The sequence below is a fragment of the Carassius auratus genome, chromosome 6 (genome assembly GCF_003368295.1).
Source record: "Carassius auratus strain Wakin chromosome 6, ASM336829v1, whole genome shotgun sequence".
Lineage (NCBI taxonomy): Eukaryota > Metazoa > Chordata > Actinopteri > Cypriniformes > Cyprinidae > Carassius > Carassius auratus.
In genome coordinates this window covers 616934-644388 of record NC_039248.1, presented here as the reverse complement: position 1 = coordinate 644388, position 27455 = coordinate 616934, and the positions used below count along the sequence as shown (strand labels likewise).

Genomic DNA, 27455 nt, shown 5'->3' with positions numbered 1-27455 from the left:
GTCAGAGTGACCTCCTCTGTTGTAAGTAATCTTAAAGATTCCTAAATGCATCTTCTTTCGTAAGGCCAAATAAAGTGCCTTTGCCGAGATCCACACAGCATCTCACTGACATGGCTGCTTCAACACTAACTGCGGTTACTGAAACCGCCTTCTTTCTTTGCATGAAAATTTGGGCGGCATTATGCAAAAATTTCCACATAGTGAGGTAGACATGTGGGGGCATGTTTGAATGAATCGTTTTAGGGGGGCATGGCAGAGTCTTAACTTCAATCAAGAATATCTCTTTGGATTTGAGACTTTAGTCTTTGCAACTTTACAGATCTTCTTCATTCATAATTATTATTTTTTTTTAAAATCACATCATATGACCCCTTTATACACTAAATATCCAAATGTCCCTGCATGCATCTAATGAATATTCATGAGCCTGCCCATCATTCTCCACCCCCAGGGGTGGGGTACAGCAGGGGAGTGTTAATGAAGGTTGCTGAATGGGCATAGAAAATATTAACAGCTCTTCTGATCATTAAGTGAATTTTGGAAATGTGCCACAGTTACAATTAGAGAGAGTGTGGTGAGGGACAAAGAGGCAATTAGGAGAGTGTCAGCGTGTGTCATGATCTTAATAAGACCTTCCGTTCCACATACCGGAGGCAGGCTGTCACTCAGAGGGTGTCCGGTCTTGTTTGTCTAATTGCAATCTAATTTTAAACTTAAAACATATCACTGCCATGTTTCAAGGCAATTCTTTGGGGACTCTCACAGCCTTGAGTTACAATGTAGAACAAATGTCCAAACCTGAAAGACCTTCGCTCATCTTCAGATCACAAATTAAGATATTTTTGATGAAATCCGAGAGCTTTTTGACCCTGTAGCAACAAAACTGACAAAATTAAGGTCTAGAAAGAGAGTAAGGACATTGTTAAAATAGTCCATGGGACATTAGTGGTTCAACCGTATTTTTATGAAGCTACAAGAATACTTTTTGTGTGCAAAGGAAACAAAAATTACTTAATTCAACAATTGGACATGCGTTAAGAATCCTATTAAGCATTATATAACGTTTGTTAATGATTTATTAAAGTTATTCTAAAGTGTTACCTAGTTTGGTAAGTAATTATAAAAAGTGTTCATGCACAGCAGGGATAGGCAACTTCAGTCCTGGAGGGCCACTGTCCTGCAGAGTTTAGCTCCAACCCTAATTAAACACACCTGAACAAGGCAATCAGTGTTTTCAGGATTACTAGATAGATACAGGCAGGTGAGTTTTTATGAGGGCTGAAGCTAAACTCTGCAGGATAGTGGCCCTCCATGGGACCTGAGTTGCCTATCCCTGATGTACAGTAAGCTATTGCAAAATAAACCCCTTTAGGACAATTAGAGACACCTGTGCTTCACATCAGGTTCCTGATCTGTCTTTTAGGGTTAGACAGAGGTAAGATCTCTAGTGTGCTGCGCTAACCTCTGAAAAGAGACCACATTAGCAAGTAAAGGAAGACCATTATCTTCTTGTATGTAGGGAAGCTCTGTATGTCAGCATTAGCATCCAAATAAATACATGTCTTGAGTCATAAGAGAAATGTTGGTTAAACAAAAATCAGAGAATAAAAATCAGGTTGTTAAATAAAATTAAAAAAAAAAATTAAGCAAGCAAAATAGTATGAATGTTGACATTTACACAGTCATTTGCTGTAACACTAAAAAACTAAAGAAATAACCAAAATAAACCAAACTAAAAACAAAACACTAACTAAAAAAAAAAAAAAAAAAAAAAAAAAACGAACCATAAACAAATGACTTGATGAAAAAACAAAACAAAACCAAAACAAAAAAATATACAGAAAAAATAAATCAAAATACACCAAAAACAAACTAAACTGTCTTAATTCAGCCAACTGTGTGACACTAGATAAAAGGCATTTAAAAAAAAAAAAAAAAAAAAAAAAAACCCCATCATGCCTTTGGGTGACCAAACACTTCTTTAGCTGACAGATGCTTCCAGCCGCTGCTAGTGGTGTACATCATTCCCGAGGGAAATGTCTCCAGCTGTTCCCTGAGGTGAACAGCCACTCAGCGGTCATGTGCAATAACCATCCTGCAGATCTTGTTGTAAGGGAGCAATTACAATATGCTGGAATACCAGTGGAGGGAAAAAAAACAAACACACACACACACAAAAAACAGTGTTTTAGGGCAATTCAGGACTCAGAAGAATAGCTCACCCAACTCAATTTTACTCCCTTGTTCCAAACCTATATGACTTATTTTGCAAAAACAGAAAACAATGAGTACCAAAGACTGTCAAGCGCCAAAATGATCAATTAAGAGATTCTATTTAATATGGTGCATCAAATTCAACAGATGTCAATGAGTCTCATCATGAGAATAATAAATCTGCTTTGACACGACATTTGAATAAATGTGTAAACAAGTTCTGTAAGCTACAACATACTAGAAGACTTTTTTTTTTTTTCGTGAATAATGACTTAAATTTGGCCTATTCCCAGGATTGTTACAGTTAACTAAAATCATAGATTATTAAATTATATAATAAAAATATTTTGTTACTTAAAGTAAACAATTTAAATAAAGCAAATTCATTTGTTTAATCTAGTTACCACAGCATTTCTCATTTTCATTTAGTGTAATATGCATGTGATGCATTAAAATAACAAAAACTAAAACAAAAAAAATCTAAAATTATATGGTATAATTTGAAGGAATTTTTCCATATTATATAGATTTACAGGTGTTTTACCAGTATTTAGAATTCTACACTTCATTGCATTGTGTTTGGGTTAACAGAAATGTCCTAATGGATACATTTTATTTTTTTTCTGTTATTTTACGGATTTATTTTTACATTAAAAACATTAATCAAAAAATACAATAGTATTGCAATAATACTAAATAACACTGCGTTTTCCTCACACACAGTCTCCAAAACAGTACTTTTAAAAGAGTCCAGTAAGAAAACGACGAATAAGAGATTGAGAGCCCAAGAAACATTGTCTTACCATTTATTTTAGTTTTATGGTAAGGAAACAAACGCAGAACGTCTGGACAATTGAACAAAACCCTCCAAAATGTCAGAGAATCACTTGAAACAGGTGTTTTCAGAAAGGGCTGGCAGGGTAGTGAGTCTACAGTGAGAGAAAAAAACTGAACTTTTGTGTGACTATAACAAACACCAATTACAGTACAATGAGCCAGAAACAGTCATGGCAGTGACCGTGAGAAAAGTCATGCTAGGTATCAAAAAGTCCACCCAACGCTTACATGTGAGCTGTGACAAACTCCGAAGGACGGAATTCCTGCTGGTGATCTGCCCTGAAGTTAAGGAAAGGCTCTGGAATGCAGCTGTGAATGGATTCGATTACAGCACGGATGCTCGGCCAAGAACCTGACAGACCAAGTACTGGCACATTCCAATCTAAATCAACAAGCAAATAGAAGTACGGAAAAAAATACAGCACAATCTCTTCAATTTGTTAAAAACCAAAAGGATTTTGTTTTCTTAAACCTCATTTATTAATATAACTCCAAATACCTTTACATACACTGCACGTATATAAAATTCACTGTATGTATTGCCGTCTACATATGCGTTCTCCAGTGTTAAGGCACATAACATATATTCCACATTGTATAAAACGGTTTTCTAGCATATACTAAAGCACTTCGGCACATACAAACGTTGCCTTTATCAAACTACGAAAATAAAATAAATTCGGATGCTATATACATCACACTTCCAACGAGACGAGAATATTGCTCAAAGCGGCGAACGCTGAACCTGAGCTGTGCAGAAGAAAAACTGAATGAACAAAGTACTTGTGTGCTTCATATTAGCTTCTTTAGGGTTTTACTGAAGTATCCAGACACATAGAGAGAGAATCAGTCAATTATTCCCCCCACTCACACCCAGCGTAATACTGCATCAGCCTCTAGATACACCTCAAAAAACATGAGGTTGTGTGTTTATGAATGACAGGAAACTACAATCGAGATGCTTTCTAATGTAACACCCATTTTTTTTTGGTCTGAGCACATTCTGTTCACACCATTCGTTGTGTAATGAGCACAATAGATCTCATAATCCTCCTGGTAGGCTGTTCATAAATCAGCGGTTTTGATAGCAACTGCCCAAATGAGATCCTGAATGAACAGATTGGCGAGGCCTTGAGGTTATACGAGCACAGCATGACAAATCATCTCATAAAAACTATTTTAGCATCTCTCTAGGGGACTCTAGAATACGCCACACCCCTGACATTTGCGGAATTGTGGAATATTCTGTTGCGGAACAAACGGATAACCACCCATGTGCTCGCCAGAACCATTCATTACACATATTACAGCTTTAAAACAGAAGTCACAAAGTCAGTCCATCAATTCCCTTCGAACAGACTGATCAAAATGGAATGTTTCCTGATGCATGCTGGCGTTCCTGAGGGCGAGCGAGACACTAATGCATACAAAACATGATTCCGGTCATGAAAGAAAATAAAATGGGACTGGTTTGGGAATAGAAACGTGAGCAGTAAGGGCAAAAAGACACTTGAAGAGATGGCCAAGCCAAAAATGTTATTTCTGTTGACATTCCAAACCAATATGACTTACTTCTGTGGAAGACCAAAAAAAATATTTTTTCGCCATGCAATGAAACTCAATGAGGTCCAAATTGTATCGGAACACATTGACTTTCATTGCATGAAAAAAAAAAAAAAAGATTTTGTGTCAAACATAAGAAATTAAAACAAATTTGGAATGACAAAAGTGTCAATGAACAATGAAAATAAAAAAGTCATTTCGTCTGAAATATCCCTTTAATAAAAAAAAAAAAAAGCCTGCCCTGAGCCAATTAAATTACTAATCAATAAAGTGATCAGCCTGAGCAAGCGGTTACAGTACAAATGCTCCAGCGGTCATGTGCTTCTTGTATCTTTGGTCAAGGATCATGTATAGAGTAAACAGTAGAAAAATACAATCACAGCAAATAGCAGAAGACATATATCTCAAAAGATCAGCTCGTAAAAAGGCCTAAAACAAACAGCGTAAAGTGGCCTTTCTGTTCGCACATGTACTAAATCAAGCCACCTCCCAGGATCCTTAACTGTCAATTCAGCTTGATTCATCGGCCTCGATATCCTAAAGGACTGAATGAATAGAACTATCTATAAAAAAGCAAAAGTGAAATCCTTTCCTGCAGGAATGAGTGTAGAAACAAAAGCAGCAGCAAAAAGTGAAGAAAAAGCGAAATACTTGAGCTGAAGCACCATCTGTATATGCGTGGCAAGAGGACAGTTTCATTTTACACGATAATACTTGACTCTAGTAATTCAGTAATGATGTTGGTGTGAGATACTGACATTTTAACGTCTCGTAGGTGTCTAAGAGCTCGTCTAGTGTCATGCATAGTCCTTTGGACAGAATCAACTAATTTAGAGTGCATCTCTTGCTCTTGACTGAAGCCGTCAGGGGACCGAACAACACAAACACAACACTTCAAGGAAAATTTAAGGAATTCCACTAATACTTAACAAACAGGGTACATAAATCATGTACTAATACTTGAACTAATGGAGAATGAACTCGCAGACGTGTCAAGAACTAATTAAGCGCTAGCATGAGATATGACTGGAATCAGAGGGAGTCATGTGAATAATGGCCACTTTAACTACATGCTTGATAGTTAATGCGTTAGATTGGCTGTATGACAAAGAATATGAAGTAGCAAAAAAACCTTAATTAGATCTTAAATATTCATTTAAATGATCCAATAAATGTTCTTGATGAAACAGCAGATATGAATGTGAAGCAAATGGTATTCAGGCATTAAAATCATGCATATTTAATGAAATTCAGAGCAGGTTTTGCCAGGATTATAGAAATAATTTGATTTAGTTGAGTGTTGGGTATTACAACAAATATGTGCTAACATGATGTTAAAGCTGTGTTTAGTGACTCCCGTCGCACATTATTAGTTCTTGATTAGTTCACGCCTTTATTCGATCAGGACTTCTCATGCACACTTTTCGTAAAGAGTTACCGAATTTCCTGTAGCTCATGACATTGAAGGGTACCATGATTTTTTCGTTCTGGGATGGGGAAGTACGAGTGTAGTGCTATCAGCAGTGTCTAACGGGTCTTTAAAGTGCACCCAGGTTAAACATCCAGGTTCAAATAAACAGATAAAGGAATGTCTGTGTACTGCCTCTGCTTTGAGATACAAACCTCCTCCACTTTTGAGATGTTTTAAAAAAAACTAAAATAAAAATTCAGTCATTAATCATAAGACTATCCAGTTTGCATATGCTGGCCACTCTCTCTCGCTCTCTCTCTCTCTCAAAAAAAAAAAAAAAAAAACTTGATAAACTTTACACATCTAAATATATATAAATGTAGTACCAACCTATATCTTCATAAAATAATATTGAATATATAATATTTCTTAAAGCTAACGTGCAAATTTGAATAAGCGTAACAGTTAGAAAGCATCATAGAAACGTTGTTTTGAGTGAATGTTCTTGTAGGCAGCTAGTTGACTGGTTGTGATCCACATCCCCGGCTTGTTTCAGTAGAGACTTTTGGCTCGAATGGTCCTCGTCTTCCAGCTTTTGCCCCCAAAAAAAGGTGGGTGGCGTCATGAGCTGCATAGTCTCTGTTTGAGGAAGCAAGGGAGTGGAGGTGAGCAACCTGACCTGACAGAGGTCTGTCGGGCTCAGCGGGACCTCCAAGCCTGTGCTATCCAAAATAGTCCTGGAGGCTGGAGTGTCTTTGGTGTATGGCAGAGTGTCTGCGGTGGGACTCGAAGGTTCCTTCACGCAGTGCAAGTTCTCCAACAGAGGGCCGTCTGAGCCCTGTCTGCAGGAGTGAACTTTTTCCTGCATTCTCATGTTGAGTGTCATATGATTGTCAGAATGTTTTGAGCTTAAAGGTGTGTCCCGCATGTCCATGCTCTTTGATGGGATGGGGCTGGATACAGCTTTCTCCTTCTGTTTGGTGCTACCCATGTGGGCTTGCTTTACCCTGGGCCTGTAGTCTTTCTGAAAGGGCCTGCAGAGAGGGAAGAACGGGGCGCGGGGGGGAAACAGTGATCCGAGGGAGCCCAGCTTCATCTGACTCAGGAAGATCCTGCGCATGTCTATTGGCAGTTTGTCCAGTTGTCTTCCGACGTGGACAGGGTTTGGGAATAGATTTCCCTGACAAGCTCTGTAAAAGTATCTGAGACATGAAAACAACAAAGAGTCAGCAAAAACTAAAACTCCCATGAGCACTGCAGCTACATGGCCACTGGCAGCAGACACCAGCCCCAACAATATGACTTGCGTTTGTACATCTTAGAAGCACAAAAATATCATTGTTTTAATGACATACATATAATTTTTTTAATATTTATGTTTTAAAATGAAGATTTTTTTTTTTTTTCAGCCAAACCCTTTTGACAAACTATGTTCTTGAAGTATTTCCTGAGATTTTAATGTATCAATAACTTCAAAATTGTAACATTTAATAAAACAAATAATATTTTAAAATATTTTATATCTACTTTAATTTAGTTTTTTATCATTTAATAAATTATCAGCTTATTAATGATTAACTACAATATAAAATAATATATACATTTGATTTCAAAATCTAAATTAAATTATTAAACTAAATTCATAGGAATTTTTTTTCTGCATTTTATAAAAAAAAAAAGTGTTTTTACGTTTTTAAAATCGTAATAATATAGTAATTTACTAAATTACAAATTCATATTACGAAATTATTTAATATTACACAAAATTCTAAAGAACTTAGAACTAAACTGCAAAACATTACTGGCCCAAATTCAACTTACAGAAATATATTGGCATAAATATTCCTCATTTGAATGACAATATATAAATCGGTGTGCAAAAAATGTTTGGTTCAATTAACTTCATTTGCATAAAATATTTCCAACAGGGTTTAAAAATGTTTACAGTTACCTGGGAAGAAGTGCGGCAATAGGTGTGACAACACACAGCAGGTAGAATATAGGTTCTCCCAGCAGCCTCTGCATGGTCCAATAAGTGTTGGAGGGAGAGAAACAGGTTGGGCAGGAAGCATTGTAGCACAGTGCCACAATAAAGAAGAGAGCTATACTGAAGCCAATCGACAGCCAGTTCATCCATGTCTGTGAAATAATTAAACACAAACAAGGCAGGCTTAACAAAGAGTTGCTAAATTGCCTGAAGTAGATATTTTATTATTGAGAACAAAGAAACCTAAGAACACTGGATCAAACGTGTTTCTAGTTATTTCTGTTACATAATTCCAGCTCCAAATTTATGATTTTCTCCTTTATGAAAGCAAAGCTGTAACGAAAGTAATGTTTGTTGTTTCAATCCTGCTTTTCTCAGTCAGTCACATTTTGGAACTGAAATAAGCTGCGCATGGAAATGCACTTTTACTTCGAATGCGCACAGGGCGATGGCCTTCCACATGTACTTTGGCCTCAATGTTGCCCTCACCTCAAATAACCTAAAAGGCGTCCGCTCACTTTCTCCAGTACATGTGTTCATTCTCCCAGGCAGCACATGGAACGATGAAGCTGCCAGCCCAGCTATTGGAAACGTTTACTCTGTACTTGAGCCATTTACTTTGAAGAACAGCCTCTTTCACACCAGAAGCCATCATCATGTCCGGAAAGACAGTGAGGCTGCAGAGGACATTTTTCACGCAACGAAACTTGTCAGCTGAAAATTTACAGCGCCGGTGTAATGGAAAAAGCTGTAATCCAATTCACGCTCATAAATCTAAAACAGCGACTCAAGAAAAGAGGGAAAAATGGAGGAGATTCAGGTAAGAGCTGCACACATACATAAATGCAGTTCACAATACGCCACAGGACATGTGTAGGAAAATCCATCTATGAGCTTTGGCCACCCTGTGGGTGACGGCCATTGTACACCACCATGGTTAGCAAGAGAGACGAGCACATTCGGCTGGACTGAGGCTGCCTGCATGGGCTGTCAGGCTGATGTATGGCTCCTGATGGTGCAGTATCTCCCGGTTCAAACCAATCATGGAGGCTCCCTGCATAAATGTCTCTGGTCGTGTCAGCATCATCCTGGTCTTACTCGCCATAGAGTTCAGCCTCATTTTGAGAACCAAAAGAAAGGCTTGCTTTCTCTATCCCCTTGTAGATTTGTCTGAGAAGGGTTTTTCATTTCAGCATCTCTAAAGCACTTAATTTCCAAATCCTAACCATTGTCAGATGAATAAGTAGTATATCGAGGGCTTGGAACCAGAGGGGCATAAGTGGCATGTGACAAACTTTACAGGAGAACCAAAACAAAAAGGAAGTTTAAGCAACAGTGACATATGAAGAAAATGGGTTAGCTACAAAGGTGTTAAAGAAAATAATAAAATACCATAGCAGTACAAAGTCTGTATCAGGACTGCTTGCAGTTAAAAAAATATAATAATAAAATAAAATAATAAATATAGCTGCAAGCAGCAATTGTGGGGCCAAGCACTCCAGAGGCAAACTGAGGATCTAAGCATGGAATGGAGCATCAGATGCAACGAGTAATAAAAGCAATTTTAGCATAATTGTAATTGAAATGGCTGAAAAATCAAATACAACCACTAGTAATATGATTAAATGGCTTATGACTTTTGACCAACAGATGACGCTGTAATCAAATCATTTTTGTGTGTTCTGTGTGAGGTGACAATGGCACACACAAATTTTGTTCTCATTATGTCAAAGCTTTGAAGAGATATATCCTCAGAGTCATTTTGGCACCATTTCAAAAATTTGTAGCAACGCTGTACGAAAGCGGTTTCGTCTATAGACACACAAAATCCATAACATTTTGTCAGCACAGTCTGAAGATGATTTGACTCCATTTTGGTGAAAATCGGAACTAGGCTTGAGGAGTTCAAAAAAGTAGGATGTTTGGATTTGCCAAGGAAAAATTGGTATGTCTGTTGTCGGCATAAGCCAAGCAATATTTTGAGACCACTGCAATAGGCTAATGCAATCAAAAGTTATTAGCATTTTTGTAAATTTCATAATTAATAATAAATCTAGGAATGTGACGGTTGCTGTGACAACCGCGTCACCATGGTTGTCTACTGCCAGCGGCGGTAGTGCATGTGATGTCATGCACTCTATAATAAGCATAATACAACGTTTTGTATACAAGTGTAATAACAGTAATAGTTGCAAATTGTTATATTTAGACTATGACCACAAGGCGTCGCTGCGCCCAAACTTTTTGAGTGCCACCAAGGCATGGTGCCGAAGATGCATACCGATTTTCGAAATAAAGTCTAAGCGTTATTGCATTTTTTGACAAATTCCAAATGGCCGATGCCCAAAATGGCTGACATTAGAGCTGAAACAACGAATCGATTTAATCGATTAAAATCGATTATTCAAATAGTTGTCAACTAATTTAGTAATCGATTCGTCGCTAAATAAATTTTATTTGCCATAAGCGGCTCATTTCGTGTATTTCGTGTATATTTCAATTCTGCGGTGACCAAAGTGTGGCAGTAATGAGCCACTGGAGGTTTTACTCAGCCAGTACAGCAGGTGAAGTAGCGAATAGCCAATAGCTGGCCTCGTTTTATGTCACGTGCTTCCCGAACAGCGTCTCTGCAGCATTCAGCGGGAAGTGGGAGCAGTGTTGCCAACTTAGCGACTTTGTCGCTAGATTTAGCGACTTTTCAGACCCCCATAGCGACTTTTTTCAAAAAAAGCGACTAGCGACAAATCTATCGACTTTTTTTGACAGACCTTATTTAGTCTCTGAGACTCTCCGGTACTGCCGCACGAGCTTTCTCTCTCTCTCGCTCTCTCTCTCTCTCTCTCTCTCCCCCAGCGTGCGCACACGCCTCTCTCTCTCTGCATCTGCTATGTTCAGCAAGCAGAGATGAGCAGCACTTTCAGTTAAAAAAATATATTCTGTTGCTTCTAACTCTATTTTACATACAAGTATAGCCGAAATCACAGTACAATCATTATCTTAATCTTATGTGTATGTGATTTCATTAGACAATGTCGTGAATAGGATTTTAGTGCGGAGATTAACATCTTTGAGAGCTGGTTATGTAGTCTTAATAGACGCGTGTCAGTCATTATAATATTAATTCCGTTGTCGGACAACAGAAACATTCAAATATAATAATAAAAAACTTTTATTGCGAATTTTGACTGCCTTAAAATGTAGTACATGAGCACAGAAAGGGCAAGATAATATGACGCACTTACGTCATGAATATGCTAATTAGCATATGACGTCATCTAGCGACATTTAGCGACTTTTCAGGCAGGGTTTAGCTACTTTCCATTGAAAGAAGTTGGCAACACTGAGTGGGAGTACTTTACTTTGAGCCTTCAAAATGAAGAGTAACCTGTAAACTCTGCACTACTGAACTGTTTAAGGGGCCGTTCACATATCGTGTCTTTTGCGTGCTCAAGTTCGTTATTTCCTATGTAGGCGCGCAGTATGCACTTTCATAATGGAAGCGACGCGGTCGCGACACGCACGCGGTGCGATGCGCCCGTTTTTCCAGGCGCGTCCACACCGCATCCATTTATCCTTTGCTAAAATTTCCGGGTCTTCATGGAGAGGGCACGTCATGGAGAGAGCACGTCATGGTTGCTTGACAAAGGCAGACGCCTCAGGGGCGCTTCTGCCCGAGCGCTTTGGAAAGAAGGAGAAAGCGGCGCGACTAGCGTTTTCCACGCGCGATATGTGAACGGCCCCTAAGAATTTTATTTGTGCAGATTCTCCAGTACAAGGTTGTTTGCAAATGTTTAGTCGTAAAAGCTGATAACATTGCTTTTTAACAGTTAACATTTAAAGCTTTACAAACATGTTATGTGATCAGTTTGTCGTTTACCAGTTCATAATTCAGACTTGCAGCCTAATTATGACTGAATGAGAGAGGTAAATGTTTGAGTATATTTAAAATGCACTTCTTTTCTAAGTATTCACTGCTCTTTTTCACATAGAAGGTTTTTTGTGTGTGTCCCAATTTTTTTTTTCTGGACAACCTTCTGATGGATTTTACTTTAAATTGTGAGTTCCATTCAGGTTTCATGCCATTGGCACTTTTTTTCGAAGGATTGTTTACAATTTCACAGCATAAGCTATAAAGCTTTTTCCCAGTAAATAATAAAGTACAATGCACTGCAATTTTATTCTGTTTTATCCTTATACTTATACTATATATGTTCTCAAAGATTCCTTAAGCTTTGTTTGGGATGTTAAACTACTTTAGGAGCTCTAAGGACTGCCATGGTGAAAACAATATTTGAAATCTCCTTGTGAATTTTGCTAGAGTATGGGTCAGTGTTTTGATTGCAGAAGAGTTCGACAAAGGATTACTAACATAATAAAAAAACTCCAGGTATATTTTTGATGAGGATATGACAATGCAAAATGGTTAAAATCTCTTAAAAATCTATGCTGAATGATAAAGACCCTTTATTAATAATTTACTTGGGGAAAAAATGGAAAAAACTAAAATATAAGTACATAAACCGATAATCGATTAATCGTAAAAATAATCGACAGATTAATCGATTATCAAAATAATCGTTAGTTGCAGCCCTAGCTGACATGTAAACATTTGGTATGTTTCAACTCTGCATAAGGCACTGAATCTAAAGAGACCGGTTTTATAATTTAAGGCTAAACCGTTCAGAAGTTATAAGCAAAAATATGTATTTTTCATATCTCCTGACCACTAGGGGGCACTGTGCATAAACACTGCAGGTCGTTCCAAGTCATGTTTATTATAACACACAGGAAGTATGGTCTCAATATGCCAAACTGTTGTGGAGGTATAGCCTCACATCCATTTTTACATGCTTTTCATAGAATTCCTTTGTGTGTTATTGGAGAAGGGTTGGGAGAATCACCTTGAATTTGATAACTTTTTGCCAGCATGGTCTAAAGAGGATCTGAGACTAATTTTGATGAAAATCTGACTCTGACTGATTACACAGAACCAGAGACCCTCACGAATCATAAAAAGCAAACAACCTTCTCTACACTGCAAAAGCAGTACAGAAGAACCATGAAGATTGAGTTTTAGGAGTGAGTTTGACAGAATTTTAGCCACTACATCCTATTACATTTAGAATATTTTTTAAAGCAAGACTCACCCAGGTCTTGGTTTCTATGCCTAATTGCAGCAAAATGGTGAAGAGTGCCAAGGTGGTGATGGGAGTGCCCCATGTAAACAAATCCACATCAGAGTCAACGTAAGCCTGCAAATATATGACATGCAGACAATACTGTTGATCACTTACAGACCCTTTTTTATTTTATTTTACATGCACAGCACACTGCAAAAACTGCAGTTCTAATATATTAGAAAATTCTTGAAAAAAAAAAAGTTTACTTTAAAGCATTAATTATAAACTAAAAATCTGCCAGTGCAATAGACAAAATATACTAATATTGAAGACACAATCTATGCAAATCAGTCTTAATGCTACAAAGTCTTTCTTGAAATTAGTTTCTTTTTATTTTCTAGTTTCATTTCTGCAGTGCATTTAAACTTTAAATACTGCACTAAAAAGGTTCCATCAACATCAGATGGCATCAGATCTTAAGGATGACATACATTTGAACGGCCATGGATTTTGCATGGAAATTTCAGAGAACACTCAAAACATTCTAATCACACTTACAAAGTAAGGGATGAAGAAACAGATGAGGCTTTGGTAGAATGCATCAATCATGTTCATCCAGAACATGTAGGGTTTATATTCCTGTAAAAGAAATTCAAACAATCAGATCCAGGCACAAACCATTCCCCGATTCCAGACGACCATGTTTTGTTATAATGTCATTGGATGTTCCACTAATGGAGTCACAGAACGCTAATAAATGGTTAGTGAATAAATCAAGTAAGAGCAAGACCTCTGCAGAGGCATATGGTTAAAAAAAGGTTACAAAATTTCACCACTCTCAAGACGATTAGTGGTTTTTAGAAAATGTTTGCTCTTGCTTGTGCCGTTTTCTCCCTCATGAAACTCAGCACAGAATAAAAGACCCATTTTAAAACGGGTCACACGGATGGTGTGAATATGTTCAGTCCAATCAGCATGTACCTCTGAGTTTTGTCCATTCATGTAGAGCTGCGGGAACTCCTGCAGGGTTTCTGCTGACACGTCTTTGTCCAGGGTGCCGGTGACGAGCTGAGGGAATGCGGAGAACATCAGGTTGAAGAAGATCAGGTACCACTGATCAACCATGGCTGACCCAGAGAACCCACAGTAGAACTGATACCAGAAGATGAGGGCAACGAACATCTAGGGTGAGAGAGTAACACAAAAAGACAATAGAGGACAAAAAAAGGTGAGAGAAAGACAAAAGATAAATTCTACAATGAGGTCTGCAGCTGTTGCCTCATTACAAATCATGCATCTTCATTATGTCCAAGACATTTCTAGGACCTCCCCAAGAATAGATCTTCATTAATCAAAAAGTATATGAAGAACAAACAACATTTAAGAGCTTCTAGCAATAAACTATTCACATAATGAAACTTCAACCTGTTAAATTGGATACATTATTACACAGCACTCTGGAATACTCTATTCGAATGAAGATGGAGCAGAATTTATATATATATATATATATATATATATATATATATATATATATATATATATATATATATATATATAATATTCATAAGACCAACATAAGACCAATTCATTAACAAACCAAATATACAAACTCCCATCTAATTATTAAACGCTGGTTGTTCATGGGTTTTTATTTACCATTATTTTACACTTTCAATAGCCTTTTCAGTCACAATTATAATTAAATTTATGCTGTTCACGGATGGTGTAAATGTATAATTTTGTAATTTAATGTTTAATGGTTAAACAGTATAAAAGTAACTCTAACAATTAAACTTTAAACAATTTGAACACATCAGAATGTTAATTTGAAGATTTAAGATATTCAGAAAAGTGAATTTAACTTGTAGCACTCATTGTCTTTTTTTAATCAAATATTTCCAAATCAAAATCCATGTTTAAAGGGAATGAAAATTTGGTCATTGATCACTTAATCACCCCATGTCGTTCCAAATGCATAAAAGCTTTGTTCATCTTCGGAACACAATTTACGACGACGACTTTTCATACATTTTCTGGACTTTGACACTGTTATTTACTTGGCAGTCTACGGGACAGTCTCAAGCCTCCAGGATTTCTTCCAAAATATCTTAAAGGAGTCATATGATGCGATTTCAAGTTTTCCATTCTCTTTGGAGTGTCACAAGCTGTTCCTTAATAGATAAAAGTTGCAAAGACTAAAGTCTCAAACCCAAAGACATATTCTTTATTAAAGTCAAGACCCGTCTATGCCCTCCAAAAATGGCTCATTCAAAAATGCCCCAACGTGTCTGTCACGATGCCGCCCAAATGTTCACGAAAAGAAAGAAGGCGTAACTTTGATTCTCGCTATGTTGTGGAGAAGCAGTTTCATTGTGAAAGCGAAAATACTTTGTTTGGTTTTCCAAAAGAGGACACAACTAGAAATCAGTGGTTATGTTGTATTTACAACACAGTTCCAGAACAGTTCAAACCAAATATTCAGATGTGTGCAGCACATTTTATGGAGGATGAGGACTGTTTCCTGATCCTGGGAGAGAAGACTACAATGTCGGCTGTTCTAACTTACAGTCTGTAAGTACGTTTACATAGTTAAAGGATTCGATTCAAATGCGAGTTTTAAGAAGTGTAGTGCTTGTTTCTCTAATCATAAATGCAGACATGGTTTTATGTTTACGTGGCACGATGCAACGTGTAAAAAGACAGTACAAGTCATTATAATCCATAATTATGTCCCCACTGGATACAACAAATGGCTCATTTGTAATGGGTTTTATTGTTTTTGTCTCATCGCTCCAGTGTTCTGAGCCGGACATGCATTAAAGTATGGCAGGGGGTGTAGCATTTCCGTCACACACTTGAGGTATTTGGCCAATCACAACGCACTGGATAGCTGGCCAATCAGAACACACCTCGCTTTTCAAACTGGGAAAAAACGTGTGTTTCAGAAAGGAATTGAGGAGAAATAATAATTTCTAGTATGTGGAAAATAATGTTTTTTTTTTTTTTTTTAACCTTTATACACCCACAAACACAATTCCACCAAATACAAAAAATAATATTATTTTTAGCAACAACATATGACCCCTTTAAATTGTGTTCCAAAGACGAACTAAGCTTTTATGGGTTTGGAACGACATGGGGGTAAGTGATTAATGACAACATTTTCATTTTTGGGTGGAGCAACCCTTTAATAACCAGTATTATAATGCTAACTATAATCAGAAATTAGCAATCTTCAGGGTCTCACAGCATTTTTGTAGAAGAAGTAGAGGATCATGTTGGCGAGACGAGAGTAACACCAATGGCCGTGGACCAAGAGCAGCTTCTGCAGGTATCGAAACCTTGGCAGGGCAAAGTCACTGGCCATTACTGCCTATGAAAACAATGTGAAAAGAACAGTGAAGACAGTAAGTGTTAATACAAGTACTGTGGAGTTAAAAGTATTTTCACAAAGCAATGGACCACACTAGTGAATGAATAGGCAAAGCTTTAAAGATACAAAAATTGGTTTTATTTTATGATTGTGCAAAAGTATATATATTTAAATACTCAAAAAGGTAACATGTTGGCCCATTGAGTTAAAGCATTCAACCACATTCAAATGACATCTGCCTTGAGGCCCAAGATCAATCAAGTGAGACACACAAACATGGTGGCATGGCATCCATATACATTCATAAGACAAAGATTAACATCAGCCTGGTGACAAAACACTTGTAAGGACATTTTTGCATAAAAGAATTATGAAAAGCCTTTCTGACTGGAATCTGTTGAAAATGATACCCCTTCCCTCACCCATCTATTCTTTATCATATGTTTTTGACAGCTGCAGGCGTCAGGCAGTTAACATGTCATCTATCAGCATGACAGATAACACCCCGTTGCCTCTAATGGCATTTGGGATTTTAATCAGTTACAATCGGCCTGACAGCAGCATCAGCTATGTTCTCCATCCTCGTTGTCATTCTCTTCACATAATGAAAGCATAAAAAACAAAACAGGTGAGATCAATTGTTACTCTACTATGTTTGGTACATTATGGTCTATGGGACAGAGTCATAAACAGATTCTCATCAGGGTTGTCAATACTGAGCGCTGAACTCAACAAGATCTCCGATAAGAAGAGCACTTTGGCACAAAGCAAAGTGTGGTGCCTCATTACGTCCAGATCTTTCGCTGAATAAATTAATCTGCGTGACGCATAGGACAGAGCGTCAAACAGATGAACTCATGGTGCTTCCTGTCTCTCTTCTCACCTTAACAGAATGTATACTATGTAGGCCTGCCACTAAGAACAGAGCTGGGGGTGGGTGGAGGTAGGCCATTTGTAGGCAAAGTGGAGATTTTCTGAGAAACCAGAACGAGATAGGCTGTACTCAGAGACGAACAAGAGGAGGGCGCTTTATAAATGATCTGCTCAAGGAACCATATGCTACATATCGCCCAAACAAAGCAAAACTGAAAATTCTTTATTATAAACAAAATTTAACACAGCGTTTCAAAATTCATCAATTTATAACTGAATGCAATTTATACTGCGTACATGTACATTACCATTCAAATTTGAATGTAAAATAAGACTTTTATTTAAAAAAAATAATGCATTAAACTCATTTAAAGTGATAATAAAGACCATTATAATGTTACAAAAGTTGAATTCGTCTGTTCTTTTGAACATTCAATTGATCAAAAAATACAGAAAAAAATGTATACATTTACATAAAAATATAAATAGTTAGCAGTCAATAAATAGTAGTCAATAATAGTTAACTGTCTTCAACATTGATTATAAATGTTTCTTAGGCAAGAATAAATAAAATTTTAAAATATATTAAAACAGAAAACAATTATTTTAAATTGAAAAAATATTGAGTTTTTTAAACTATTTTTGGTAAAATAAATTAAGACTTAATGAGCAAAAGACTACTAAAAATATATTATACAAGGACTACAGCATTTTTTAGATGTGTCGAACACATAAAATCATATTGTGATAGTTGTTATTTAGCAAAGTACTTAACATACTTAAAAAAAAAAAAAACAGGTTATAAATTGTGTTCAAATTGTGTAATTTATGCTGTAAAACGCATAATTTATGCTGTATAATTGGGTCGTGAAGCACTGGTGTAAGGTACTATTTCTTAACTTTCTGAGTACAGGCTGTCTCTGTATCTTGGCCAAAACATCTTCATAAAACATGAATTATGTATATCCAGAACCATGGTGCATTAAACCCTGCAGTCCTGCTTTGCAATGTTCATTCCTCTTGTGCTTTACACTTAAGGCAGAGTGTAAAGTGTGTCCACAATGTATGGCTCCACCATCCCCTTTCGCACACATTTATCAGCATTACTTCCCCTTGATCTGTTCAGTTTCTCCTTACCTGCATGCCCTCCTGTCCAGAGATCCCCACCCCTACATCAGCCACCTGGATCATACTAACATCATTAGCTCCGTCACCTATAGGATGAATGAGAAAAACAGACACAAAATGAGGGTGAGAAAGAGGGGTGAGCGAGTTATCAATTCCGTTTCACTTTGCACAATGTCAGCCTGTATTAATGCAAACATTGCATCAGCAGCAAAGTGCTCTGCTGGCAAAAATAAACAACATAAATTATCCACAAAAGAGCCAAGAAACAAGCTGCAGTTTCTGAAATTAACTGGAATGACAGCGCATTAGCAGGGTGACATGACTTTACATCAATGTCACCTTTTGCAAATCTGAAAAATGCTTACTATAAAGTCAAATCACAAAGAATACCAAAGAATGGCAGTCATGTTAAATTTTGCATTCCATTCATCAGTTCAAGTCTGAGGCTACAAACTGGTACAAGAATGCTCAACTAGCAAAGGATCTAAACGTTTCAAATTAACTTCTTGACTGAAAATCAAATATGTTGGCTTCGTTTCATCCTGTTCTATATAAGTTTTAAACTTCAATTAAGCCCTATTTAAACTAAATGAGGCACACTGTTAAACTATTAAACTGAAACCTCAAACAAAAAAGGGCATAAACACAAAAATGTTGGCTTTAAGACCTATTTGAAAGTAAAAAAGCTTCAAAAGCCTTCACTTTTAATGGTTATACAGCAGTAAGCAGACTAATAGTTAGTTAGAGTGGGATAAAAGGTTGTTTGTGTTTGATTGCTGGAGTGTGAAATCATTAACATTAAGAAACAGACTCAAAACATTCATAACTCTTGAATATTTCTGATTGTCTCCTGCATGAAAAGCCTCAGTCCAAACAGTTAGAAGTAGTAAGCACATCAAGTCAGAACAGAGACATGATATTCAGAATATCTGATCACAAGAAATCTTAGTCGAGTTAGACATTAAAAAACACCCAGGGCTAAAACAGAACTACAGCAAATTTGGTGGATACTATAAAAAAAAAGGGCTCCTGGAGGAGTTAGAGTGACATAAAATAAATTGATATAAATAAAACAAAACAAAATAAAAATAAAGCACAAAAATTATTATTATTATTATTATTTTTTTGTTGTTGAAATTATTAAAACCCAGTCGGACTGCCCTGCATATAAACATGAGAATTAAAGGTGTGGCCAATTACATCATTATGACAACGCAATTACATGATTATGAACTGTAAATTGACAACATTCTGTCTGGTGAGAAACAGAGTGTACTTCATAATATGTGTTCAGAGACGTTTATCTTGGACCTAAAATCATCATCTGTTGCCTGAGGCATAAGGTGCAGTGCTGACTTGACCCCAAGCTGTCATCAAAAGCTGACTTTCAAGCTAAAAAGCTAGTAGGCTTTGAAGTATATAGAAAAGTAATAGCCCGCTGAGACCGTCAGTCGCCTTTGTCCAAACTGAAACAAACAAACATGGCAGCCAAATTCAACAAGACCACCTTTATTTGAAGTACACCAACAAAGCACATATGCTCAGCATGAGAGCCGTCAACATCTGCTGCGAACGTGTCTGTACACCATAAATGTCCGTTCATTAGAGTCGTGCGGTGAAGGCGGCAAGGCTCCGATTCATTCTGTAATGAAGTCTGTCAATTTCGAGGCAAAGGAGTTTATTTACAGCACCGCTGAGGGTCGTTTGAGCACTACCTTTCTCATTCCCATCCAAAATGACAGTGTTAATGTTTAATAAAAACCTGCTCCTGTCTTTCCATGAGACATAAATGAATTACAAAATCTTTATCAAGGTGGGGGGAATGACCTGAGGTAACCTGCTCTTTCTGCAGGCAGGTGACTCAGTCTTGATGCACCTTGCACCTCTCTCTCTCTCTCTCTCTCTCTCTCTCTATCTCTCTCTCTCTCTCTCTCTCTCTCCCTAAAACCATCTGGATAATTAGCTAGAGTGCTGCGTGAGCTTGTAAATGTGGCATTCTGCGCTGGGGAAAGGACAGACAGGTGCTATCCAGTCACCACTGAAATGTTTACTTGTCAAAACAAGGGAGACCATTCATCTCCAAATACAACTCGCCAATCAAAAAGTACGAGAAACAACAAAAAAAAGAATATCTATGCTACCCATTTGACCCATTTTGGGCATCTTATCAAGAAACAACCAGTTATTGTTTAAAGGGACAGTTGAAGCAAAAATGAGAATTCAGTCATCCTTCACTTCAAAGCCATTTGAGGACGTGTTTTGTACTGGTCAAAATTCTCCATGCAATTACAGTGAATGGAGTTGGAAGATTGCAAATTCAGCTAAACAAAACACTGAGATTAAGCGAAACACTAGATTAAAAAAACGACCAAACACATCCACCACTTACCTATTGCAAGCGTCATGACCTTGAGCTTGTTCCGCACTAACTTGACCACCATGCTCTTCTGCAGGGGTGTCGAGCGACAGCATAGAACGGACCTGCAACTTCGAGCCACAGCCAGGAAGTCATCCTCCAAACTCTTGTCCAGTGCGTAGGCCAAGGTTCGACCGTCGATCACCAGCCCTAGCCGGTGCACCAGGAAGGGGCTGGAGTGGCCAGAGGTGGCCGGGGAACACACCGGAGAAGAGAAGTGGAGGCCAGCATAGTCTCTAGCTGCTTGAGGATCTGTTCGAGGGTCGCAAAGGAACTTCTTCTGGATGTATTGCAGACTGTTCTTGAGCAATACAGCACAGGCCTCCTAGTTCACATTCAAAAAAAAAAAAAAAAAAAAAAAAAAAAAGAGGTAAAAATCAGGAAAGTCATAAAAGGACACAAAGATCTCATGAGAGTTAAACAACATCTGGCAAACAGAAATTACCCTCAACCCCATAAAAAAGAAAAAGAAAAGATGACTCTGCTTGGAAATGCAACAAAACAGATGATAATAATGGTGTAAATTATACAACATATTTACTGTACCAAATCCCTTTTATTGAAGGGATACTCCACCCAAAAAACTAAATGTTGTCATTGTTCAGTCACCCTCATGTGATTCAAAACCTCTATGACTTTCTTCAGCGAAACAAAAATCACTGAGACTGATATTCTAAAAATGTCTTCAAAAGTAATCCAAACAGCTCGGTTCCCAACCTTTTTTCGAAATATCTTCTTTTGTTCCACAGAAGAAAGGAAGTCATACAGCTTTGTAATGATGCGAGGGCGAGAGTATGATGATGAACATTTTTATTTTTGGGTGAACTATCCCTTTAAGCAAAGAAAAAGTTCTGACTAATACAGCAAGTCGGTGATTAAGACATTCCGGTATGACAGCTCTTTGCCTGGGTGGTTTTTCAAAACAAAACTCACGTGGATGCATCACGTGTTCTCCAAGGAGACAAAATCATGAAACACCATGAGAGCTCATTCAAGACAGTTCAGCTGTTCTGTGAGGGAAACACCTACAGTCTAATAGTGGACATGCAGGGGAATACGCAAATAGTTTGATATATGGGTGTTTTTTAACTATAGACACTTTTGGTCCTTTAAGTCTAAATAAATTACCTTACCAAATATTTTCATTTGTGATGGCCAGATATGGATTTTTGATGGCTGATAGCTTAGAGAGCAGGTTAGCTGATAAAAAGCCAATATATGCAATATCAGAATTTAAAAAGGCTATTTAAAGTAATAATTAAAGATCTGGGTATGGGCAAATTATTCATAATAAACACTGCAATATCCCATAAGTAAAAAAAATGGTCATGACTGACTTTAATTTAAAGATAACACATGCTGTCGGCGCTGATAGCCTCGTAGGCAGCGCATCGTCTCATGTTCGAGTCCCGGGTAATGGGTTCAAGTAGCATGCTACAATTTAAGTAATATTAATATTTACTTAATTAGAACTTTACATAATTTATTTTTGTGCCTGCTGATTTTCTTAGTGCTGTCGGTGTAAAAACAGAAAATCTTAACAGCATTTGCCGATAATTAAACTAACTAAAGATGAGATTTGAGAAACAAATAAAGTAAAAGGGATTAGTTAGTTGTATAATAATAATAATAATATTTCAAAAATAAGTAATCAGCCCTTGGGAGATTAAAGTGCCCATAGTGGAAAAAACGCTCATATGGTAGATGGGTGAGGGGGAAAAAAGGTACAATAGTGGGAGAAACAGAACTACAGTTTGTGTTTTCAACTGGAACAATCAGGCCTACAAGTTATGGGCAATACCTTCAGACATTTCTGTCATTCCTGGTTGCAAAAAGCAAAACAAGAACAATAATCAAATCAGAGAGTAAATAATTAAATACAAGATCAAGCAGAATCCACACCAAAGATATAATGGAATTATAAAATGCTTTTTAACCCCTTGTGAGAACTGATATTAAACATCTTCCAAACTCTGTGGTTGCAAGCAAGTTGTCTGCTGGAGTGGGCAGCCTGAGATTAATAGTTACAGTTTTAATAAGGCATATGTGAAACACAATTCCCTGTAGTGTTGGGAATTCTGAGACACTTCAAGCAAATCAATTCTTTCAGTTCAGTTCAGTGATTATCTGTGGCCTTCAACTTCATATTGTTTGGAGATGAAGCCTCGGACTAAATGATTAACTGCAGAAGTAATCAACAGATAAATTGTTTATCAAACCATTCATTAGATGAAGAGCGTGTCTCACTAAGTCAGCATTTAGAGGGAGAAGGAAGTGAGGCGAGACTGCAGCAGTGCATGCTGGGTATACCTGTGAGTCAGCATTAAGAGTGATTATCTCCTCCTCTGGGTCCAGCAGTTTGCATGCATAGGCAATGTTGATGGCAGTCTCTTGTTTATCTCCTGTCAGCACCCAGATCTGAAGGCCTGCTTTCCTCAGAGAGGCGATGGTCTCGGGAACCCCATCCTGAAGTCTGTCCTCAATACCTGTTGCTCCTATTGGAAAAGACAGACAGAAAGATTTTAAGTGTCTGTTACTAAGAACCTCGAGATATTAAAAGTATAGTTCACCCAAAAATGAAAAATTAGGTCATTGTTTATGGACTGTTAAGTTGTTTCAAGCCTGCATGGCTTATTTTCTTTTGCTGAACATAAAAGAACATTTCCTGAAGAATGCTGGTAACCAAACAATTGCTGGTCCCCATTGAATCCCATGGAAATATTACTATGAAAGTCAACGGGTACTAGCAACTCTTTGGTTACCAGCATTCTTCAAAGTATCTTCTCTTGTGTTCAGAAGAAGAAATAAACTCTTACAGGTTTGGAATGACATGAGGATGAGTAAATGATGACACAAATGTTATTCTTGGGTGACCATCCCTTTAACAACAGGTGTAAATTAGGCCTTGATGGACTAAGAGTGCTTTAGGAGCTATTATTACCCAGAAGTTGGAGGTTGGTCTCTAGTCGTAATGCAGACTCAAATAGCAGCTCCTCCCTCCTCTGTATGGCTGTCTCGGCTTCCAGGTGGAGTTGTAGCCAACTGGCATACTCCTCCTTAGTGAGAACCTGGATCAAACAAACACCAATCACATCACTGTTAGAGCTGCAACATCAGCATTATTTGCAATAAATGAGTTTTGATAAGGCACTGGTTGTCACAATATTTCAAAAAGATTTTCTAGCTTTGAAGGGATGCGTGAAAAAAGGAAAAAGAGAGAAGAACGTAATAAGGTATTCTGGTTGAAGGTGGAGAAAATAAAACTAACACAATAAGAGGCTTGCTAAATTGTAAGCAGCTCCATTTATGTATGAATTCACACTTAGCTGTGTGAAAAATAATTGTATGCAAGCTGTTCAAGGCTTACCCTTCCTTTTAAAGTGACAGCGATAATGAAGCATGACAAAAAGAATAAAACATAGAATGCATACTGTTATTAAAATTACATAGGAAGTGATAGATCACAGCTGGGCTTCAGTTAAGTTTTGTTGGTTAAAATTCAGATCAATCTGAAAATCTGCTTCCAGTAGATCCAAGAAAGCATGTGAAAGTTTGTTGAAAAATTGGGGGAAAAAAACAAGAACACCACATCTTATCACATCATATGGCAACCAGACTCCCACAAGGAGCTCAAGACACTGAATTATCAAGTCAGAGAAGAGCGCGAGAGCATATATTACTATCCATGAGATGTGGAAAAAGAAGAGACATGAGAAAAAGATGTACAGAGAGTGAGAGATCTGTCACGCAGATCAGCATTCTGGAAAAAATCTCAGACTTGTAAACCATCGGTGCAAAAACACTTTTACATTTTCAACACAAACCATTTGTTTTTACCCAGTAAAGTCCACCCAAAAGTGTAAATGACAATACAAACGAGGACTGTCAATTTATTAAAGATTCATATTAAAGATTAAATTAAATGTATATCAAAATGAAGGTAACTCAAAAACATTATGTAAGATTATATTAAATGAAATTTTCTAATTGTTACTGAGTGTCTGTGTTACCTTTTTGGCGATACAGAGTGTCCTGAGACCGTCTGCCAGCATAAAGATTTAAGTAGTTTTGAGTTTTGTACAAGATTTTCCTTTGTCGTTTTCCTTTGCAATCATCTGCAATACAAAAACACAAAGAAAACCAAAAAGAAAATTAGACAATCCATTAAAATATTCGAACATTCAGAGAAGGATTTACTAAACTAGTATTAAACACACACCGCGTGAAAAACACATACTGTTTGCAGACAGCTGAACTAATCACTTCAGCTCTTCAAGGATGGTTCTCTATGTTTCCATTGGCTTCCTCAACAAGGCCATTAGACTGAATCAAGATGGCAAAAATCAAGGGTGTTTTGACAGGTTGACTGGATAAGCTGGCTACAGAGCATTTTGAGGTTTATCGCTCCTGTGTTATAGCTCAGTGCATAGCTTCCTGGCAGGTAGAGCAGAACAAACTGTTTGGGATGATAACTTCCCCACCATGAACGACCGTCAGCCAAGACGAGGGGGCGAGAATGCCAAACCTCACTACTTCACCGAAAGATTCATCACCACTCCTGCAACTGTGGGACGACTGGACGAGTTTTTCCAGAGATTGATGCATTGACTCAGGTATTAAATGTCCTTAATAAACCTATAGATACAGTAAATCCCAATATCATGCCCTGACATGACCCTTCAAAGAGTAAAAAGGAAATGTGTATTAAAGACTTTCATAACATATGCAACAGAATCTTTCAAATACTAGCAACACAAATGGAGTAGTATCTTTCATGTCGACAGCCAACTCCATGTAGGATGACCTGTGAACCAAAACTGAATGCCTCAGAAGTATGTACAAAAGAAAGTAAAAGAATGTCTTGGAATTTAACCAGAGAGGCAGCTACTCACAGAAACAAAAATGATCACAGAAAACAGAAACGATTGCTATTCGCTTAGTAAAAACATGGCGTGCTTTCCAACATTGGTAATGGAGCACACTTTGGAACATTTTTGTCTATGTCCTTCATTTCAACATGTTACATAATGAGTGGAAACACAAAAGTACTGTTTTGTTTTCCCAAATCTTTATGGTTGCCTGGTCAAAACAGCTCATGTCAATGAAGTTGTAACAATTTTCTTTTTCAAGACTTGAAAGCTGTGTGGCTCAGGCTGGCACCTGTAGTCTGTTTTTGTGGCATTGTGTCATTGGACAAGCATGGCAAACATCCCGCTGCTTCTGAATGGAGCAACTGTATTTTCAGTTGGTCTGCTGCGTTAATTGGAAAGTCCACACCCAGAAGTGAACAGAGGCTCTAGCTCTTAAAGTACAGGAATATACACTTACAACAGTACATAGGCTGTAGTGAGTCACAGTCTGGGTGTGTGTGTGTTTGTGTGTGCAATTTTATGCTAACTAATCCCAACATAGGCTGGACACTAATAAACCTGGGGTTTTATTTCCAGGAAGCCACCTAAACACATGGCAGAAAGAGGAAATGACATAACTACTCACAATGGCTCTAGCTTATTGTCCATCTCAACTGCACAAATCTTTAATGCACTTTCATTGGAAATCTATAGGGTAAGATATTCGCTATAATCTTAAAACAGGCAAACAAACAAACAAACATGTATAGCCATTATTAAACATGTTAACAATTAGACTTTACCACAGTTTTTTTTTTTTTTAGAAAAAAAAAAAGTATACTAGGGATTTTTATTATTTGTTTGTTGATTGTAATTTGAGATATGAGCACTGCACTCAAAAATATTGCGAGCTCTCGGGAGATAGTGGTTATGCAGGGTTTTAAATTTTGAAAGAAAATCAAGTTATGACATTAAAGAAAAAAAAAATCCTTGGATGAATCGCTCACGATGATATCTACAATAGGTTTCGTGCTGACTTTAAGATTTTAAGTAGCATTTCATTTTTATTTTTTTACACTTAGCAATGTAAAACTCAGAATGTCCTTGAAAGAAAATGAATGTACTTGAGAAGCAACACTGTATTTTATTAAGACTTGTACTAATATACTCTTTCCTGAATATGTGTTTTGTCTTACTCCGTGTCTTATTTTACGTTTTCTTTTCATATAGCACAAATAAAAAAATATTAAATATAACAAATGAAACACAAGGGACAAAATCTGTCTGTGAAGTAGTAAGATGAATGCACCTAATATATTATGCGATGTTGCTTCAAAAAAAAAAAAAAAAAAAATTTTTCCCCCCCGGAAAATATTAGTAAATCTTTCAAATGCACCAGGAAACTAGAAAATTCCACCCAAAGGAAGGGTGTTGGCAACACACAACCAGAAGTTTTTCTGTTTAGAACAGTATACAAAAATATCAACTTCACCTTACTGCTTATAAACCTCTTTCCATTGCTATATAAAAGGTAATATAAGCACATTACAACAATGTGCTTTTTGTTTTTTAAATGAAACAGTGACAAATGATTCTCTCTTTTCTAATCTGTAACATACTGGAAAAAAATGCAAAGAAGAAGTGACACTGAAAAACATCCATGTTCTGATTTATTCTGCT

The 27455-nt window shown here is 37.2% G+C and overlaps 1 pseudogene; it reads right to left on the bottom strand.

Moving 5' to 3' along the window:
• Nucleotides 1–3003: 3003 nt before the first annotated feature.
• Nucleotides 3004–25160, bottom strand: LOC113105142 (probable phospholipid-transporting ATPase VA; annotated as a pseudogene).
• Between the last annotated feature and the right edge of the window lie 2295 nt (nt 25161–27455).